Genomic DNA, 9,036 nt, shown 5'->3' with positions numbered 1-9,036 from the left:
AATTTTGCTCCCAGGGCAAGTGGCTCATTTGCTTCACTTGGTTCTAGTTCTGTCAAATGCATCCAGCAGGTGGGTCTTCCCTCACTGTCTACTCTCCATGCCCGCCCACCTTCCTCTTCCTCTCAGCTTCACCGTGACCTGGCTCTGTCTTCACCTACATCTTTCCCGTCATTATTTCCCATGCCCACTCCATCTCTAATCTTTTTTTTTTTTTTAATACAACCATTGATATTTATATTTGTTTATTTAATTGACTGCCCTGCATGGCATTTGGGATCTTGGTTCCCTGATCAGGGGTTAAACCCACGCCCCCTGCACTGGAAGCACAGTCTTAACCACGGACCACCAGGGAAGTTCCCCCATCTCCAATCTCAATGGAATCCAAACCCAAGTGTGCAGAGTCCTGTGTGATGGTAGGAAAGACAAAGCCTGAGAGAGTGTGTGGCTGGGGGAACCTGGACAGAGCTGCTTCAGAACACCTGTTGGAGGATGCTGACCAACTTGGACAGCCCACTGCCGTCTTGTAGAAACCATGGGGCTCATGCCTTCAGAACCTGGAATTCTTAGGCTGCTTTGTTGGCTGGAGGCCAAAGTGACCATTGGCATGTGCCTGGCTCTGTATCCCTCGCCTCTCTGTTGCAGGGGATCCACAGTCCAGGATCTGGAGGGGCCTTACCGGGGAGCAGAACTAAACTGCTGGCATCATGGAAGGTTCCCTTCCACTTTCAGGCAGCAGAGTCTGATGTACAGGTCTCACCCCTCTCCCAATGCAGACAGAGAACCTTTCACATGCCAGTGGGTCCTATTTGTGCATTTCCACAGCACTGGCTGGTCTGGATGATCTTAGCAGAGGGATGGCCTTCTTCTGGCATCAAGTTCTGGGGGAAAGGACTGCCAGCAGAAGGGGGACTAAGAGCCCACTCCCCACACTGATGGCCCCACTGGAAAAATCACAGTGGAGCCAGGGCTTTGTAGCTACTTCAGACTCTAGGCACCTCATAGGGGGTTACTGCCTGGGGTGGGCTTCAGAGCCTTGTTGACAATAAGCTATGTGCTTAATATGATCAGGCTATTCCTTGCCAGTTGAAGGAGCTAGAGGAGTCCTATTAAGTCTGGCAGGTGAAAGTACCAAGGAACAGATCAATGGTAGTGGAGACAAGCTTCCCATGGGGGGCTTGGTCTGGTGCTGCTTTGCTCCGCTCTTTGCTGGAGGGGGGTCAGCTAGTGCTAAGGCTCCTGCCTGTGAGCTCAGTTCAATCCACCTGCCCTGTGAAGAGGCCCAGCTTTGGCCACGCCAGAGTGTTCACCTGGAATAAATGGTATTTACCAACTGGCCCAGGATCTCAGGCCAGGACACCCAGGTGGAGGTATGACATCACCCCTTACTACTGTGCTTCTCCCCCTAGCCCACTGGATTCAGATACTCTCTGAACCACATCCCAGCCCATTCCTCTTTCCTCTGAATGCCCAGTTATCCAGCTGAGGGTTTTGTGTCTCTCATTTACCTACAGCACTAGCCTCCTGACCTGGTTTTACCCTGTCACCTCATCCTCTTTCTAAAGGGTAATTCTGACCTTGACCTCAAACTCTTGGCTTGATCACAGAGTGAAGTCCCCTGGTGGCAGTCCGGCTCCTGACAGCCTCTCCAGCCTCATCTCTGGATGCTCTGGCAACACTGAGCCAGGTGTGGTTCTCTGCATAGTCCATCTTTCTCCTATTTTTGTGTTTTCTTTTTACTTTTCTGATGGCATCACTTGTAGCACAAAACTTTTAATTTTGAAATAGTCCAATTTATCTATTTTTTTCTTTTGTTGTTTGTATTTTCCTGTGCCATATCTTAAAAAATTGCCTAATCCAAGGTTATGAAGACTTACACTTATGCTTTTAAAAAGGGGTTTATAATTTTATTTTTTACACTTCAGGTTTATGAGATTTTGATTTAATTTTTGTGTATAATAAAAGCAAGGAGTCCAAATTTATTCTTTTGCATGTGGAAATTCATTTCTAGCACTGTTTGTTGAAGAGACTATACTTGGCCAATTGAACTGTCATGGCATCCTTGTTGAAAATCACTTCACCATGAGTGGAGGGTTTATTTTATTTATGGACTCTCAATTCTTTTCCATTGATCTACATGTCTGTCCTTATGCCAATAACCCACTGTCTTGATTATTGTAGCTTTGTAGTAAGTTCTGAAATCAAAAGTGTGACTTTTTCAACTTTATTCTTTTTTGAGATAGTTTGGCTGGTCTGGTACCTTTGCATTTTTGTATGGATATTTTTATGAGCTGAAATGTCTCCTGTCCACTCTTCTCCTTCCTGCCCAGCTCATGTGTTGAAGCTCTAACCCCCGATGTCACTATATTTGGAGATAGGGCCTTTAAGGAAGTAATTAAGGTTAAGTGAGGTCATAAGGTTAAGTGCCTGGTCCAGCTCCATCTCCCAGGTCCACATTCTAGTCAGTGGGAAAAGTGGGGAGGGGGAAGGAGAGTACAGATGCTTCTTTTTAAGACAGTACCTGAATGTTGCGATGTTACATTGGTTAGACTTTGGTTATATGGCCACAGCTAACTGCAAGAAGAGTAGGGGACCAGCTAAAACTCAAGGGTTCTGTTATTCAAGAAAGAAGATATTGATTCAATGGCAGTCAGTGTCACACCCAGTGTGTGCCACATATTGTGCAGCCTCTGGGGATTCTTGACTGAACAAAACTAGGTGAGCCCTTTCCTGCAGCACCAGCTAGAACTATCCATTTTAGAAATTAACCCAAGAACTGCATGTTTGTGGGCCTGTTCTGGGTCTATTTCTTACTTGGTACCCAGAAACGGACATTCACAAGGCTACAGTTTTGGAAAAGATGGGACAAAAATCATGTCCTTCCAATAATTTCCTTTCTGCTGCATTTGCCATAGCAGAAGTAAAAATACATACCCAAACCCACAGGGCACCTGTGCTCTTGATTCAGGGGAACTGAGAGAAAGAGTGAACTTGTGTTGAGAATCTACTCTGCACCAGGCCCCAGACTTCTTGCTCTCTCATCCCATCCCTGCCTCTCCCTCCTCAAACACACACTGAGTTGAGAAGTAGCTACCGTTGTTCTTATTTCACCAAAGAAAAGTCAAAGGTTCAGGGGTTAAACTGAGTGTGCAGAGGTTGAACAGGGGCACAGCGCAGACCCTGCTTGTCTGGGTTGTATGTGTCTGGAGCTGTCTGGGGTGAGGTGCGTGTGAGACAGTGGGTGACGCGTGTAATGCCATCTGTATCTGGTGTGTGTGTTGGGGAGGAGGGTGAGGAGAGGTGGGAGCAGGGGCTTCCAGTGTGTGCGCTCACTGTCAACCTTATAAAAATGGGCTGAAAACAACAAAGTGAAATTCAAGCTTAAAAGCAAATTAGATGAGAGACTTACAAGGTGCCAGGGGTGATAGAAGTGGCAGCAGGGAATCTTACCCAAGTCTTGATTTGAGCCCACAAGAGCCCACAAATGCCAGCCAGACATTATGATGGATTGCCATCATGGGCAGGAAGGACAGATGCCACTGCAGCCCCAGGCATGCTCTGTGCTTCCTCAGAGATGGACACCCGGAGAACCTCATGTGCCCTCTTGGACCTGGGAAGATGAAACACAGGGAGCCAGATCTCACATGTTAGTCAGGAACTAAAGGGTACTGGTGGAGAGGTGATTGTCTAAGGAAATGAAAATATATGCAGATTTCAGAAGTCCCAATTAATCTCTCTGCCCAGATGGTTGGGGGAGAGGGGCAGATTGTAGTGTGATGGGTTGACACAGAGCCTGGTTTTGACCTTACATGGTTATTAAATCTTTCTGTGTCTTAGTTTCTAATCTGTCCAATGGAGGCTGTGAGGCAGAAGGGAAGATGAGTCTGGGCTGCTAGTGGAACCTCTCTATGGAGCTGGAGGAAGGGGAAAAAGGAGCTCTGGACGGTAGAGGCAATAGTGCCCACTGGTCTTCTGTTTGGGCTGGAGCAGGAACAGCAGATTGTCTTGTTTGGGTTCCCCAGAAGCAGACCCTAAGGCAAAGTTCTGTGAGCCTAAGAAAAACCAGGAAGGGAGGGGGTCTTGGTTAACAAGCACTTTAGCTCTGTGGGCAGTTGGATTTGTTCCCACTGGAGCGCTTTGTTCTCAGTGCAGAATGCTCTCCTCAGAATTACCCAGCCCCAGGCACAAGGGAGCCTGGGTATACATATGTCGACTCCTGTTTGTTGAGGGCTGTCCTCCAGAAGTCATTAATTCCCCAGCACCCCTGTGCTCTGGCAGTGAGAGAAAACCTCTAGCCTGCCCTCAGGATGCAGATACTGGGTGCTGGGATTGGCCAGGAAGCCCTGAAGTGGCAAGAGAGAGGACCTGTGTGTGTGTGTGTGTGTGTGTGTGTGTGGTAGGGGGACAGGTGGGGTGTGCAACACTGGAGAGGGCAGAGGGCAGGTGTCTGGGGGATTTATCCCAGAGGTCACAGTAGATACCTGGCCAAGGACACATGATGGGGACCATGATGTCCTCCTGTTCAACTGGCAAAAAATGATAGTGTGTCTTTGGAGAGAATCTGGATACTGTGAGTGATGACTTGTGTGTCTACTTCACTGGGAAAATTAGACTCAGAAAAAATTGTCAAAAGTGAGAGTCTCTCACTGGCCCAGCCAAAGCTAGGCATTCTAGTTATCCTGGGGAACTAGTGCTGTGGTTAAGAGGACACGCCTCAGATACCTAAGTGTGCTCTGGCACATCCAAGTTGTGTGCCTCGATCATATCATTCCACTTATTGATGTCTCTGGTTCCTAATCTGCAGTCTGGATTAATGACAGTCTTTACTTTCGAGAGTTTTTGTGAGGATAGAGGTATAATCGTAAAGCCTTTAGAAGAGAGCTTGGTGCAGGGTAGAATTTCCTCAGGCATTTGCTATTGTCATTCAATAATGTGGTGAAGACCATTCAGGAGATTGAAGCCCAGTGACTTCATCCTAGGGCCTCTCCTGAGACGGGGGCTAGGGGGGTGTGTGGGGGGGGGGAGTGGAGGGAAGGTGCTGGCACAGGAGTCAGCTTTGGGGTTGGGGAAGCTGGCTGGGTGTGGGTGGCTTGGGCCAGGCGGCAGGGGCTTCGGGGAAAGGCTGTGTGCACATGACAGGGTGGCATTCCTGCTCTTCACTTGGAGGGACCCTGACCTGATGGGTCCAGCCTTGTCTTGCTCTGAGTGATGTACTTGCTGCCTCACCCGGGAGGAGGGAGTGGAGGAAGCAGAGAGGAGGTGGGCTTCATCATTGCACAGGGTGCTTCATGGAGAAACAGCAGAGCAGAGGGATTTTTGTGGTGGAAGAAACAAGGCAAAGGAAATAACTGGGACTAACTCTCAGGGACTCTTCTAGAACCTGACTATGAGGGGAGCCAGAGGTCCTGTGGGTCTTCAAGGCTTCTTTAGAAGTGAAAGCTTTGGTCTGGGCCCTAATGACGGGATGTGAGTACACCAACATGGCTCAGCAGAGCATTGTCTGGTAAGTTTTCTTTCTCCTTCCATCACTATTTTCAGTCACTCTCAGACCCCCCTCTCTGTCTCTAAATGACATCTTATGTGGGTCTTTTAGATTTCTGGTCAATTCAATGATTCTCAGTCAGTGAGAGCAGCTGAAATTCCAGTCTGAGCCTGACTGAGGTCCCCTCCTCTGCTGTCTTGCAGGCTCCAGGCCTGAGTGCCAGGAGTGGGGGTAGGTGTGGGTGGAGGCAGTCCTTCTTTGCCCCTTCTCCCCCTCCATCGCTGCACATGGGATGTCTGATTCTTGGGTGGCTCCTCCCCTCAGGAGCACCTTTGGGATTGGGAAGGGGGAGAGTGTCAAGAATTGTGAAGGATTTGAACTTTTGTCCTCATCACAAGCTAACATTAGTTTGTCAGTTATGTGGATGTTGGTAAAAGACATGAGACTCCTGGGTCAGAGATAAAGGACAGTTTATCACTTGTAACAATGGTAATTGCCAGAGTATCAACCCTTTTGTGCCTGTTCCCTGAGCTCCAGTTCTCACAGGAGACTGTGAAGAGGACCAAATGGCCCCTGTATATACAGTGGGTTGCATAACAGGAGAGGAATCCCGAGCTTAGGGCATCCAAATCTTTTATAATGGGCAGTAATTGTGCCTTCCCCCTGCTCCACCGTGAGATATTCTCTGTCTTACTGGACAATAAGAATGCCTGCCTTTGCTCTGGAGGTCTGCTATTTTTATCTTTCAAGGCTATTCTGTATCTAAACATCCTTGAAAAGATTGTTATTGTTGTTTAGTCGCTAAGTCATTTCTGACTCTTTACGACCCCATAGACTGTAGCACACCAGGCTTCCCTGTCTTTCACTGTCTCCCAGAGTTTGCTCAGATTTGTGTCCATTGAGTTAGTGATGCCATCCAACCATCTCATCCTTTGCTGACCCCCTTCTCCTTTTGCCTTCAATCTTTCCCAGCATCAGGGTCTTTTCCAATGATTCAGTGCTTCGCGACAGGTGGCTAAAGTATTGGAGCTTCAGCATCAGTCCTTCCAATGAATATTCAGGGTTGATTTCCTTTAGGTTTGACAGATTTGATTTCCTTGCAGTCCAAGGGACTCTCAAGAGTCTTCTCCAGCACTATCACTATTTTCACTATCTTGAGAACATAGCCTAGAACAAGAGAGCCAGAAAGCACTCTCACTTTCTAGACAGGCTGAGATATGAGCCATCCATGTGTCTCCTCTGTTGCATCAGATGGACAGCAGCTAGAGTACTGTCCCAGGATGGGCTTCCTGGACATAGCTGGGTCTGGTTTCACCTTCTGCCTCTGGACTGCAGAGCTGTGATGGGCTTTACATCCATGGTGTGTGGGGTTTCCTAGGGAAGGTATCTGCCTGGCTCTGGCCCTCTCTATCTCCGGGACTCCCAGAGAGAGGTCAGCTATGCCTTCCTTCATCCTGCCAGGGTCCACATCCCAACCCCTTTTTGGGTGGAGTTTTACCTGCCTGGGCCAGCAGCCACCTGGGATTCTGCAGAGCTCCGGATCCTCTCCTCTCAACCCTAAGATCCCCCAACATGAATTCTGGGAGCCACCAGAGTCTTTTCTGTCTCCTCAAAAGCACAGAGACCTGGGACTGGGAGAAGAGATTTTTTACTCTCAATGTGTTATTTTTAGATCCCTTAGTCGCGTCATCATTGTAAACTTCAGTGAGTATCTTCCCTTTAGAAATCTTCAAGTGAGAAATTAGTCCTGGTTTCCATGTCCATGCATGCATGTGCGTGCATGCATGCTCAGTCGTGCGACCCCATGGGCTGCAGCCTGCCAGGTGCCTCTGTCCATGGAATTTTCCGGGCAAGAATATTGATGTGGGGTGCCATTTCCTCCTCCAGGGGATCTTCCTAACCCAGGAATCAAACCCGTTTCTCTTGTGTCTCTTGCATTGGCAGGCAGATTCTTTACCACTGAAGCCACCTGGAAAGCCTTTCCATGTCCACATTTAAGCTCCAAAGTCTGGGGCACTCCTCAAGCTTCCCCAGAACTGTGCTAGGACCCTGTTTTTTAAGGGCTAGCTCTAGAGGAGCCCCCAAGCTTCTGCCTCACCAAGCTCCTAGCCAGGTAGTCAGGTGCCAGGCTCTTTCTCTAGGGGAGGCCTCCGTCTGCTAGGAGTTCTCTTGGAAACTCCTTCTTCACCTTTTTGCTTTTTTGGGGAGGTGGGCAGTGGTTGTAGGCAGTGCGTTCCTCCATGACCTCTGTTCATCTTGATTACTATGTGATACCCTACTTTTTTCCTTCCTACTCACACAGAGTTGGGGAGATGGCAGTTAGTCATGAAATGGCTGTCCCACAGCCAGTGACTGGTTGGATGACCTGACTTGTGTATTCAGCCAGGATGGGCAGAGGCATGGCCTAAATGTCTGGGACCAGAGAAGACAGACCTGTGGCAGGTGTGCAAGTAATTGTTTCAGTAAAATCACTGGATAAGAGGAAATCTCCCTCCTGAAACATCCCCATTTTGTGGGAGGGGTTGAGGGAGAACTAGGTCAAGCGTTGGTCCCTGAACGCCAGGAAGCCACCTTCCACGGAAATTACCTGCCTTGGAAATTGGGTCATTCTTGCACTGTTGGGACCTGGGAGCTCCCCAAGCTCATCTACTCAGTCCTGCCCCCCAACTCCTCTCCCAGCAGCAGTAAGAGTGTCCAAGGCTGGACTATTTTTAGCCAGTTCATCAGTTGGTCACGTGCAGAGGGTTCTAGAACTGCAGAGATCTGGCCCAGCCTACTCCCAGGCCTTGGAGAGTTGGTGGACTTGACCTCACCATGTAAATGGGGTCTCAGAGTGAGCCTCCTGAGGAGCTGAGTGCTGCAGCATCCCTCAGACTTAAGCACACAGCTGATCAGCATCTTCCTGATGGAAACCTCCAGAAGCTCCAGATCCTGAACCAGCCCGTGATGCACTCCGTGCCATGAATGCACTCATGCATGGTGTGCTCACTTCTACTAGATCCCGTGCTACGTCTGCCTCCTGCCAGAGTCCCGCTCCAGCTGGTCCAGGGGTCCCCAAGGGATGAACGGCGTTGGCGAAAGGAAAAGAAAGGAGACAGAGAGTTTTTTTGATGGCCCAAAGACCATAATCTTTATTGCTTTAGTCTCTATTTATATAGCACATGATCTTCTACGTAATGATTCTTACAATATTTTTCCATTCAGATCAACATCCCCTGATTCTAAGATGTGTTAAAAGTTTTTTCTTAGTCTATTGTCACATTTTGGTTACATGTTTACCCCGAAACCTATTTTATTTTTATTTTACTAAAACATAATCTATAAATCATATTATTCCATCAGCTTATTTTGTACAGCCTGCTACTATAGTGAGTTCAGCGTCTTGCTTCAATGACTAAAAACTATAGTGGTGGCTAAGGGCAAAGTTTTTCATAGTACGGCCATTGTCAGTGGTGGCTTGTTTACCATCTACCCACATACCACAAGACTCTTTCTGGCAGGGGGAACTCTTTTGCAGTTTACCTAGAAACTATTTACAATACAATTTACATATATCT

At 48.2% G+C, this 9,036-nt stretch overlaps 1 long non-coding RNA gene across 1 annotated transcript; it reads right to left on the bottom strand.

The window, feature by feature from the left end:
• Nucleotides 1-1,717: 1,717 nt before the first annotated feature.
• Nucleotides 1,718-8,204, bottom strand: LOC145542476 (uncharacterized). The gene is made up of 2 exons (XR_014079881.1): nucleotides 8,067-8,204; nucleotides 1,718-3,607 (listed from the first exon to the last, which is right to left on the bottom strand). It is a non-coding gene; the product is annotated as an uncharacterized LOC145542476 (long non-coding RNA).
• Nucleotides 8,205-9,036: the final 832 nt, after the last annotated feature.

This window comes from Giraffa tippelskirchi, chromosome 3 (assembly GCF_054371585.1).
Source record: "Giraffa tippelskirchi isolate mGirTip1 chromosome 3, T2T-mGirTip1v1.2.pri, whole genome shotgun sequence".
NCBI lineage: Eukaryota > Metazoa > Chordata > Mammalia > Artiodactyla > Giraffidae > Giraffa > Giraffa tippelskirchi.
Note: the sequence above shows the minus strand (reverse complement) of the source record. Positions and strands in the feature narration are given on the sequence as shown.